Source organism: Otolemur garnettii, unplaced genomic scaffold, assembly GCF_000181295.1.
Source record: "Otolemur garnettii isolate 467f Iridium unplaced genomic scaffold, OtoGar3 scaffold00005, whole genome shotgun sequence".
Lineage (NCBI taxonomy): Eukaryota > Metazoa > Chordata > Mammalia > Primates > Galagidae > Otolemur > Otolemur garnettii.
The window spans coordinates 26,502,004-26,514,630 of record NW_003852400.1 but is presented as its reverse complement, the minus strand read 5'-3'; the positions used below and the strand labels follow the sequence as shown (position 1 = coordinate 26,514,630).

Sequence of the window (12,627 nt, the reverse complement as noted above, 5' to 3'; positions counted from 1 at the left end):
AAAAAAAAAAAAAACTTAAAAGCCAGTCAATTCAAGCAGAACAATTTCCGAGGGACAATGGGAGAAGATGACCAATCAGAAGAGGTGGAGTGCGAGGCAGAGGCACATGTGACAGGCACTTAGCGTGGATTACTCTTTAAACAAATTTGGAAATGAAAAGAAGGAAGAAAGTGCAAGTGTTCAGGAGAAGGCCAGGAAAGGAGCCAACAGAGAGAAATAAAATTCTATGTCTATGGCATTAGACATAGAGGAAAGAATGAGTGAAAAGAGACAGAACAAGACAAGATGCTTCTGCCACAGAAGGTGAAAGCATCGTGCATGGTGTTCTGAATCCAGTAAAGAAAGGTCACCAGACCTTCTTTGAAAAGAATTGAAGATTAGGATTAGGTGCTAACAGACACAGATAACTTGATATAATCGGTAATTTAAAAAAGAAGAAGACTACCTCAGTTCAAATAAAGAAGCTGTTTCTATGAATTTAAAGCATCAAACATTGTAAATCTGATTATTTCTGTATTTCATCGGATTAGACTCCTTTCAGGTAAGTTAGATCTGAGAAAGCTAATATTGGCTCCCCTTGCTGATTACCTAAATATTTAATGCACTTCTTAAGAATTTCCATGAATTAAAATAGTAGATTAATTTTATTAATTTTGTTAGAGACATCTATCTTTACTTTTTGGTAATTGAGAGACCTGGAACAAATTTAAATGGGTTCTGCAGGCCCAGAACAGGATGGTCAGGAACAGAAGAAGACTTTGGCTGTTATTTGTATGCAGTGACACATATATCCAGTGAACTGTAGAAATGCCACAGAGGTTTTTCCAGCCAAAAAAAAAGTGGGGGAAGCTTGGAATTCATCTATGTTGGGGGTAGGCAAGTACCAAATCCATTAATCAGATGGGTCATAAGACCAGAGAAAGTGGTAGGAGCCAGGGTTAAATGTCAAGTACATGCTTTTCCAACAGAATTTTAAAGGGGAAATTGTACATATCATGAGTGCCAAGCTGATGAGAAGGCAGAATCAGCCAGAAGTCACCAATGGGAAACCCTGATCGCTACCAGGGTGAATATTTGATACTCACACATAAGGACTCCATCTACATAAAGTGGCTGCCTGGTCTCAATCCCAGAGCTTTCTGCACATCCTGATGACCTCTGACTTTTTTGTTCATCTTCGGGAGGCAGATATTCCATTTCCCAATACACCAAAACATTCAGTTCATTGAGATCCTTCACATCCTATGTTAGATATATTCCCAGGTATCTCATTTTCTCTGGACTACTGTGAAGGGTATTGTCTTAATTTAATTCTTAGTTTGAGTGTTATCGGCATATATAAAGGCTACTGGCTTGTGCACATTGCAAACAACACAAAAAATAAATAAATGGGACATGGTCAAAAAAAGCTTCTGTACAGCTAAGGATACCTGGGTGAAGGGCTCAACCATAACTTGAACGACACCTTAGAGTGAAAAACAACTAAAAAAACAGACAGTGTTCAGAATGGGAGAAGATATTTGCATACTATAAATCTGACAAATGGCTCATAACTAGAATCTACAGAGAACTCAAATTAATCAACAAGAAAAGAGAAAACAACCTCATTTATAAATGGACAAGAGACTTGAACAGAAGCTTCTCCAAAGATGACAGACAAATGGCCAATAAACACATGAAAAAATGTTCATCGTCCCTAATCATCAGAGAAATGCAATTCAAAACAACCCTGAGCTATCACCTAACTCCAGTGAGATTAGCTCACGTCACAAAGTCTCAAACCTGCAGATGCTGGATTGGATGTGGAGAGCAGGGAACACTTTTGCACTGCTGGTGGGACTGCAAATGAATTCAACCTGAATGGAAAGTGGTATAAAGAATTCTCAAAGAACTAAAAGTGGACCTTCCATTTGATCCTGCAATCCCATTATTAGCTATCTACCCAGAAGAAAAAAAATCATTTTATCACAAGGTCATTTTCACTAGAAAGTTTATTGCAGCTCAATTCACAATTGCCAAGATGTGGAATCAACCTAAGTGTCCATCAGCCCATGAATGGATTAACAAATGGTATATGTATACCATGGAGTACTATTCAGGCTTAAGAAAACATGGAGACTTTAAATCTTTTTTTTTTTTTTAACCTGGATGGAGTTGAAACACATTCTTCTTAGTAAACCATCACAATAATGGACAAAAAAAAGTATCCAATGTACTCAATACTAATATGGAACTAATATATAAACTCCAAGTTCACATAAGAGAAAAATACAAGAATAGTCAGCAAGGGGGAGGGGAGGGAAGGGGAGGTGAAGGGCGAGCAGGAAGAGGAGAGGGGGAGGAGGGAGGGTGATGGGCAGGATCTCACCTAATGTGCACAGTGTGATCATGTGTGGTGTACCCCTGGGCTAAGGGCTCAACCATAACTTGAACTTCACCTTAGAAATGAAAACAGTATAACCTGAACATTTATACTCTCATGTCAATCTGTAATTTAAAAATGCAGAACCTATTTTTTGTTGCACCTTACAAGCAATTAAAGAATTACTTATATTTACAAATATTTAGTTAACAGCACTGACAACAGCACAAATATCACAACTTTGGCTTGTAAGTAAAACTGCAATATTGAATAGATTTAAAGCATTAAGTTGTAGTTTGATGCAAAGAATATCTAACCTGAAATCAGATAGCTGTGGTTTAAGCTCTGACTCTGGCATTTGCTTACTTGATATCTGACTTTAGGCTAAGGTGACCACATTTTAACATTGGTAAAGTGGGACACCATTGATGGGGGGGCGGGGGGCGGAGCAGGGGTGTGTTCTTGATTAAAAATTTGGTCTATATGGAGCAACAAAAATTTTCATAGATCGCAAAAACAGTACGGTAATTTTTTTTAATTTCAACATAAGTACAATTTACAAATATAATACATTAAATAAAATTATGTATAGGGCATCACTTGTGGCTCAAAGGAGTAGGGTGCTGGTCCACCGGGGCAACCTTGCCCAGGAGGGGAGTAGGGAGTTTACGTTAGACTTTTCATTTCCAAATGAAGTTACATTAACCTCTTCATTCTCAAATGGAGTTACATTAACCTTTCCAGCAGCCCAGGGTATATTCCCTTCCCGTTGTCCCGCCCTTCCCTAGATTGTCCTGTACATTCTTTCCAAAAATTGGGATTTTTTTAAAATGCAGGGTCCACGGAACAAATTGTTAAAAATCGGGACTGTCCCGCCAAAAGCAGGATGTCAGGTTATCTTACTTTAGGCAAGTGTCTCAACTTGTGTGAATTTTCTCATTCACAGAGAGCATTGCAATAACATCCACCCCCCCACCCAGAGTAAATGAAAAATTGAAAGCTTGTCCTTCATAGACATTAAAGATATATCTATAAAATAGTAAATTGTTTAATTTTGCACAATTTCTACAAAAGAAATAAAATCATAATTGTATTTGAATTTGTCATAGTACGTTTTCTCATTCTGGTTAAATACATTGGTGAAAAAGTTCTAGGAACTTCAATCAAACTTACCCAAAGTTTAAGGGAATCTGTTCTGATAGCTAGGTACAGAAATAAGTGGCAGGTGACCGTCCACTTTCCTTACTCAAGAAAATCACGAGGCATCTGTACCCCCTGTGCCTGATAAGCTTTTACAGCAGTGTTGAATGAAACCTAGAAGCAAGTACAAAGACTATAACACTCTTCATCTCTTCTTCAGGTACACATGCATGGATGTATGTGTGTTCATATATAAATAATTATATGCCATGTCTCAAAAATATATGCAGTAATCATTTAAATTGGAAATATGAGCCAAGTCATAAAGTGGTTATAAAGTGGTTTTCAAGTTCCTGAGCAAGTGTTTGGTTGGAAGTTACCTAGAAAGTCTTTATATTTTTACTTAATACATGTCTTTAATTTACAACTTTAGGCTAATTATTAATCTTCTTTTGTACTTGGTGTATGATATACACTGGTAAGTTTTCCTCAGTGGTAGAATGTGTAACTCTATGGGTCAGTCATACTTGGTGGTTCATAATTTGGAAACTTATACAATGGATCATTTTGATATAATAGAGGACCAGGGGCTCCTCTCGTCTGAGAATTTAAAAATTGAGCCCCATCTTTATATTCGAAAACATTTGATCACAATTTGGTAATATCTACAGATTGGGGGTATCTGAGGTATAATGAAACCAAAGTCACTAATTTCATTTACATTTTGTTTGTCTTTCATTTACAGCGCCTTTTTAATATCCCCCCTTTTTAACTATTAACTATTGCTCAGGAATGAGTTATTTTGATAAGTTAATTAGAATGAGTTATTTGAAGAGTCTGGATTTGATGAACCAAAATGCTATTTAAGAATTAATAGGCATGGGAGATGATCACTTTGGTTATTGGTATTACTTGGGATGAAAAGATGTATTTTCAACTATCCTGAGCTCCAGCTGTTCTCCATCAGTATAGTTTTGTGTGCTGCAACTTTAAGGCAGTTAAAAGTTTCAAATATGTTACGAAGATAAAGAAATGATGAAATGTTCTGAGGCTAGAAAATGAAGACACCTCAATATTCCAAGTTCTTCTTGCTTTGACTACTTATTATTCAGACATGATTTGGAAGGGAAGCAATCACTCTGCTGTCTTTTTCTATGTCACTGAGCGGCTTCTTAATCAAAAGAGATTACCTGAGGAAAAGATCATTCTGTCGAAGGCCACTTTTTAAAAAAAAGGAAATGATATATAAATTATGTCCTCTCATTTTCACATGATTGGGGTTTCTCTTCACTTTTAAAATTAACCATTTTTAAACAGGAAAATTTTGATCCATAAGACAAATAGTAAAGCTAAAGAGCAAGTGTTTAACCTTAAAGATCAACCTTAAACTGGTTCCAGTACTGTCTTATTAAAAAAAAAAAAAAAAATGCCTACTTCCACACTGAAGATTGGAAGACTTGTGAATATTTTCCTGGTCTGGTAGTGCTGTGTCAATCAGACATACACAATTTTACAATTATTCTTGTGCCAAAGATGCCTTCAATTATTACAGTTGAAAAGGATTTTCATTATAGTAAGTGGCTTTCCTCCCATCTAATTCCTTTCAAATTTACATTTCTTGCCCTCAGATATCAAAAACTGAGTTTTGCATTTGAGCCTTATTTATCTAAGTTCAACAAGTTTGGCACTGTTATTGTTAAAATTCACAGCTACTTGAATGTGGGAGGGTTTGTTCTTAATTTTGACAGTAGTTGTGTTAGTTACAACCACTGTGTTTCTGCTGTGTCTCCTTTCAGAAGCTTCACACGTTTACGTAAGATAAAAGCAGAGTTTCGTTTGGGTCGCACCAAATATTGACTAACACTGTACCTCTCAGACCGCTCCATGAACTTTTCAAGTTTTACTTTTCATATCCGCAAAATAGTAAAAATAACAAAGAAGTTAATGCCTATCTATCTGTTAAGATAATTTTAAGAAGTAAAATGAAATAACTTATATCAAACATTTTCACAGGCCTGGCACTTAATAAGATGCTCCATATATTTCTGCCAACATCATTATTAGTGATTTAAATTAATTTACAGATATTGCAAGAGAAAGAAAGTCACACTGGATAGTTTTCCAAGCAAGATCACGCCACTGCTCTGTGTTCTCAAAACACTCCATACAAATCCTGTCCTAGTTCTTCTCTCAGTGTCCCCAAGTCCTTTGCTTGTGCGACTATTCACGCCCTCCTAGCACTGGGTAAGTGGCTCAAGGCTGAGACTGGGATCTCAGGTGCTATGCATCCCCAGGGAAGGATCCTAACTGAACAGTAAACAATCATTTGAGTTGATTGAAAATATAATTCAATTAGTTTCTGCAAGTTACACTCAACCACACCTGCTAACGGATATTTCCTTCTGATAGCATCTAATAGAGGATCTAAGACACAATAATCCTAAGTACTGGAGAAAAAGTTTTTCTGAAAAGCAGTGTTTCCTGGACTAATAAACCTGTGTAAGGTCCTGGTTTCACCTCCACTTAGTTCATGTTGGTAACATTCTGCTAATCTTCCTTTGTAACAATGTTAATTAGTCTTCAAAATTTCTGGAATTTTTCTGCAGCCCTCCATGTAGGGCTCAAAACCATAACAACTGTGTTGGGGCTCCAGTCCATGAAACAGACACATTTTCCAGAACATACACTTTATGTTTTTCTTTATTAGTTAAATGTTGTGCCAACTTTCCCTTTACCACTCTTCTATGTATCACAGCATTTAAATATTAAGAATCTAACACAGATCTTATATAATTTATCATTTCCATACACTGTTCAAAACTAACCGACCATCTCCCAAAATATACTCACATAATCCACCATTATAGTTCACACTGATTTTGTATATATGTTAATCTGTATTTTTTTTTCATATGGAACCTAAATCAGTTGTTTTTCCTACTATGATGTAAGCATATAAAATTAGGACCATATGCAATATTATAAAGTACTGAATATTTTTAATGAGAAGTGCATTATTTTGTTACAAATAAGCATTAAAGCTGGGACAAGGAAAGATTTCAAATGGCTGTTTTAATCTCAGTAGATTAACATAAAATTAATAAGTATAGGTAAGGAACTTATATTTTAAGTGTCCGAATGTAGCAACCTTTAACCTACTTGCTTTTTCAAATCTCAAATTCAGTACATACCAGCCATCGGCATAGAACAAAATTTCTTTGATACCTTGCATTGCATATAATGTTAGACTTATTTTATTATTGTAGTTACAATGTGCTGTGAAATGATGAACTAACTGAAACTCAAAAAAAGAATTTCTTAAGTACTGAGTACCACCATATATCTAAGTAGAAATTTGTTCATTAATCAAACACTCAGTGAGCACTTAATATAAATTAGACACTATAGTAAATACAAGGATAAAAAAAGAATAAAATATATCAGTAGGAACTCATGATTTAGGCACCAAGATTATGAACATGTAAGTATTAAAGCTAATTGTATTCAAAATTTACATGGATATACCTGTTACGTGTATTTTCATAGTTATTAAGTACTGATCTAAAAACAGAAATAGATAGTGAAATTAACTTTGAATTATTACATTTTACTGAATTTGTTTTCTCCTCGAATAAGACAGCACTGCTTTCTTAAAATTCCTATTGTTATTACGGGGGAAAAGAAATTTATTTCCTGAAGCTTATGGCATTGGAGACATCTTTGAGACACTGGAGACGTGTTCTGCTTCTGTATAGCTGAGTATAAGTGATACCAGAATCTGATACTCCACGCTACCCTTCACTTCCCCCTCAGGTGCCATGACCCCTCTCTGACTTGGTGCTTGGCTCCACTCCCTGCCTAGGAGTGAGACAGGTCTCCTCCACCTTCCCCTTTTTTGATATTTCCAAGACAAGTGTCCAGACCCTTCCTATGTAAGGAACTCTGCAAATCGATGCTCAGAAACAGACAGGAATTAACTAAAATAACTTATGTGAGGAAGTTTCAAAATGTCATACAGAATTATCAAATCCAACTGCCCTGGCTATCTACCTACAGCGATTCTCCTCACTTCAGAATTCATAGCTTGGCTCTGTTGCTATGGTGCCAGCCACATGCACTGAGGGTGGCATGTTCAAACCCGGCCTGGGCCAGCTACACAACAATGACAACTGCAACAAAAAAATAGCTGGGCATTGTGGTGGGCACCTATATTCCTGTACTTGGAAGGCTGAGGCAAGAGAATTGCTTAAGCCTGAGAGTTTGAGGTTGCTGTGAGCTGAGATGCCACAGCACTCTACCGAGGGCAACATAGGGAGACTGTCTCAAAAAAAAAAAAAAAAAGAATTCATGGCACCTGTACTACTTTTTGATGTTTATAGCATATTTTTATTTTTGCTCTTTTAATTCAAAATTGCAAATGTTTATATGCTTTTATAAGCCAAGTATTGTATCAGATAGAGACTCTGAGACTACAAAATTAATGAAAAACAGTTCCTGCCCTTATGTAGCTGAGATTGTTCACCCCATAGCAGCTAGGACAACATCATCTCCGTAAAAGTATAATAAGCAGTTACTAAATCAAAGACCCACCAACTCAAATCTTACTCGGCCATGCATATTTAGAAAGAGAACCAAAATAAAAATATACATTGATGAAGAACTATAAATTCATGATAAGATATAGAGGGGTGAAGACCTTAACAAGAAAGCAAGTAAGATGAATCTCAGTTCAAACACTGGCTCTCCTGTCTACAACTTGTCTAATTTCAGTAAAGTTACTTAATTTATTTGAGATTATTTCCTCATCTCTGTGATGGGAATAATAAAAACCCACAGAGTAATAGGAGTAAGATGAGATAAAGTAAATACTCAGGGTCTAGCATATATCAAGTGTTTAATAACAAGAATCTTTTACTGATTTCTTATTTTCCAAAAATGTTACTAATGGCCAAATTTATGTTTTTGGAATATAAAACATATGATACTTGTATACTTAGTATCAATTACCCATATTATTTATATTATCAGAAGACGACTCTGCCTTTGCTATGATTCCTTCTTATATATATCTGCAGTATATAAGAAACCAAGATATAAATCTAAACTGAAGCGAAGAACATATATTATTTACATCAAGATATTTGTTCAATAGCATTTTATCTCATATATAATTTGTGCCACAACACTGCTCCACACTAGAGACACAATATGCAATGCCTTCGTAGCTCCATACACTTTAATGTACCTAGGGAGAAAAGCAAGTGAACAATAAAATATAATATTATAAAAGAAAATTATGTTTATAATGGAGATGGGTAAAAAATGTCAAGAGATAACTTGGAGTAAGCAACTTCTGCTGGAGATCAAGGATACCCTGCCTAAAGAACTAATATCTGTCACATTTCCCATGTGTAGAACCTTAGCAGAGAGTTTAAGGCAAAGGCAAGAGTCTGAACAAAGACAGCCTCACTTGCGCATGGTTGTCACATGAACTCTTCTTGTTCTCTTCTCTGGACAGTTAATTATTTCAGTACAAGGACAGAATTCTGTAAGAAAAATCTTTTAATAATCACAGACTAGGTATGACCATTGCCTATAGTTTTTCATCTACTCAGAAATTAGTTAATTCTAGGGGGGAAAAAAGAGTCCTGCCTTCACAGAAAGCTGAATTTCTCTGACTGTGCAATAAACAAGATGTATAATTATGGTTTCTTCCCCTGATCTTTCACATCCCGCTTTTGTATTTCTTCCCTTCCATTGTTAGACCCACCCATTTCTACACACTCCCAGCAACAATATATTAAAATCACACAGCTGATATCTACCCAAAGCCCCTCTTTTTTCTGTTTCTATGATGGATTCCTAAATCCCTGGCTCAGTGAGACAGAATAAAGCTGCCATAGATGTTGGGATTACATGGAGCAAATGACGGTCTTCTATCTTCTCCCCAGACCACCTCTCCCCATACAAAACTTTGCAGCTATGTAAAGAGGTGGCTAGAGTGGGAATAAAAAGATTAAAGGGATCAGGATCACTATTACTGTTGCTATCTGTTGTCCAATTCCACATTGTTATGGAATGTGTTATAGGCCACACAGAGAGGGACACAGGCATATCCTTTTATCAACAGTCAGCGATGTGCTGATTTTCAAAGGAATGAGTCTTATTTTTGTACCTGAATCTCTCATTGTGACACTATATGATAATGAATTAATATTACATGCTCGTTCAAAAAAATATTGTTTTGGTAATCAGGAATAAGATAATCATATACATTTCGTGGCCTTGTTAAAATTAAGTCATTTTCAGAACAGTTGAGCTATAGTAAAACCTTGTCCTTTATCTCTTTGTTTTTTATTTCCACCTACCAATCCTTACAAAAATTCAATTAAAAACATGGACACTGATTAGTGGGACCACGCCTATGGTTCATCTTATAAGGGTACATGTGAATCTTTCTAAATGTAGACTATAAATGTCTTAACACAATAACCAAGAAAATTACATGAAGGCTATGTTAACCAGTTTGATGAAAATATTTCAGATTGTATATAGAACCAGCACACTGTACCCCATGACTGCATTAATGTACACAGCTATGATTTAATTTAAAAAAAAAATGGACACTAGTTGGAGTCTGATCTCATGTAATCTGAACTTACTTGAAGGGATCTAATAAAGTTTGGTTTCCTGAAAAAGAAAGTTTAAATGCTAATTTTGAATTCTCCAAGAAGAAATGCAGAAGAAACTGAGAGTTTCCTAAGGGTCAAAGACTAGGGAGGTCTTCAATGTCTGCTGTCCTACCAGCAGTCTATCCTCTGAAAACGAATTTACACACCGAGATTAACAAGGCAAAACTACAACAAAAGCCCAAATGATTCTCTCTCTCTGAACACTCACACACTGAATACAAACAAGGCTAACTGTTGTGGTAATAGTGCCACTTTTAATTTACATTTTTATAATGATAAGAGTTGATTCTGGCCATGCAAAAGTACAGAGAGGGGTAAGTACTCAGCTATGTATTCTAAGAAATGAAAACAAGAAAAGCAATGAGGCCTAATGAATGGTACATCATCTTTCGGATAAAATGAAAACGCCTCTGAAAATCTCTTTTATCAGCTTATGAACCACCTTAACAATCAAGTAAAGTCCCTAAGAAGGAAGATGGACTGGCTTTCTGCAGTTGAGAGGGCAAAAGTTCCCCTCAGTATTTAAATGAGAGAAATTAAAGTTATTATATAAAATAGATTGTTGGTATAAACTAACCTTCTTTGAAAATTGTGCCATTCCTATGATTAAGACACTGTAACATCTTTATGGAAAAACAGAACAAGAAGCCAGCAGACTACATAGATATTGTAAACTAAAAGGATTTGAAGTTATTTGGGTCAGCTTTAGGAACTAATTTATGGTAGTGCAATGCCTCCCTAATCAGAGCTGGCAAGCCCTGTAGAAATCATCTAGTCCAACTCATTTTCATTAAGCATGTACAGCAGTGCCAAATGGGACAATGCTAGAGTCCAAAGTGGTGGTTAAAGTTTCACCACCAGAACAAACTAAAATGTAGTAAAATGTATGAAACCTACAAGAGTCAGATAAAATTATACTGTAACTCACCTATACTAAAATATGTTCAGTTGGGAGCATTTATTTTTAATAAGAGTGACATTAAAGGATGATTTGAAAGTCAATAAATGCTAATAATTCCAGCTATGTTTTTGGAGTTCTACAAGAACACTGATTTTTTGGGACCATCCAAGTTTCCATAAAACAGCAAAGAAATCTAATGGCTACTCATAATTACTAGAGGGAAAGGATGGGGAGGCACACTTAAGGTGTTTAGTATAGTGTAAAAAAATCATCTGTGAACCATGGTACCTATATAATATTAAGGGGGAATACCTCAATCAAAGAAAATAGAGATTATCTGGAGTCTACTCTCCAGAAATAAATTCCATAGGAGCAGAAACTTGCTTATCTAGTTTACTGCTAAGTCCTGGTGTGTAAACTAGGAGCTAGCACATTCATGATTATAAAAATAAAAAAAAAATAGTAAAAAAAAAATAAACAAATAGTAAAAAAATAAATCCTGGGGTACAAGTGAATATTTCTAAGAGTAGAATGTGAATGTTTTAAAACAATAACTAAGAAAATGATATGAAGGCTGTGTTGACCAGTTTGATGGAAGTATTTCAGATTGCATGTGAAAACCCCACACTGTACCCCAAAAGTGCATTAATGTACATAGTTACCATTCAATAAAAAAATAAATAAATAAATACATTTAAATTTCAAATAAATAAATAAATAAATAAATCCTATAAATATATAAAATGATAGCAAAACTGGCCTTATTCCAAAATGAAGATCAATTTATCAATATAAAACATACTCATGCATCTTATCAAAACAGCTAATAAAAAATATCATATGATCACCTTAATAGATTAGGAAAAATATATAGCAAAACTCAAGATTTAGAAAAAAATCTCAGAAATATAGAATAGAAAAGAATGCCTTGAACTTGATAAAATATAATCACAAACAACACAATAAAGTTTATATACACACTTCCTTTAAAAGCAAGAAAAGGATACTCTTTATCAGCATTTTATTTTAAATTCTACTAGATGACATAGCCAGGAAAACAAGACAGAAAATAAATTAAATGGATGGAAATTAAAAAAGAAGAAACAAAATTGTCATTAATCACAAATTATAAATAGAAAAAGCCTGAAATAATACCCAGACAATTTATAGAATTTGTAAGAGTTTAGCAATAATGCTAGATAGGGGATAAATATACAAAAATCAATTGCACTTGCATTTAGCAGCCACAAAGAATTTTAAATTATTCTCTAATAAGTCTGTTTATAATAAAAAGTAAGTAATTATACCCAGTAATACATCTAAGCAAACTTTTGCTTGATCTTTATAAAAAAATTAGAACCTTTGCTGAAAAACATTAGAAAAGACCTTTAAAAAGTAAAGGACTTGACAATGTATTCAATTTGATTATAATATATAAAAGATGTTGAATTTTCAAAATTTATTAATTTATATATCAAAATCGTAATACCTATAAGGTCTTCAAAGGACTTGACAAGATGATACTCAAATGT

At 34.8% G+C, this 12,627-nt stretch overlaps 1 protein-coding gene across 1 annotated transcript in view; it reads right to left on the bottom strand.

The window, feature by feature from the left end:
• Positions 1-12,627, bottom strand: part of NXPH1 (neurexophilin 1) — a 309,116-nt gene that overhangs the window by 83,117 nt on the left and 213,372 nt on the right. The window lies entirely within an intron of this gene.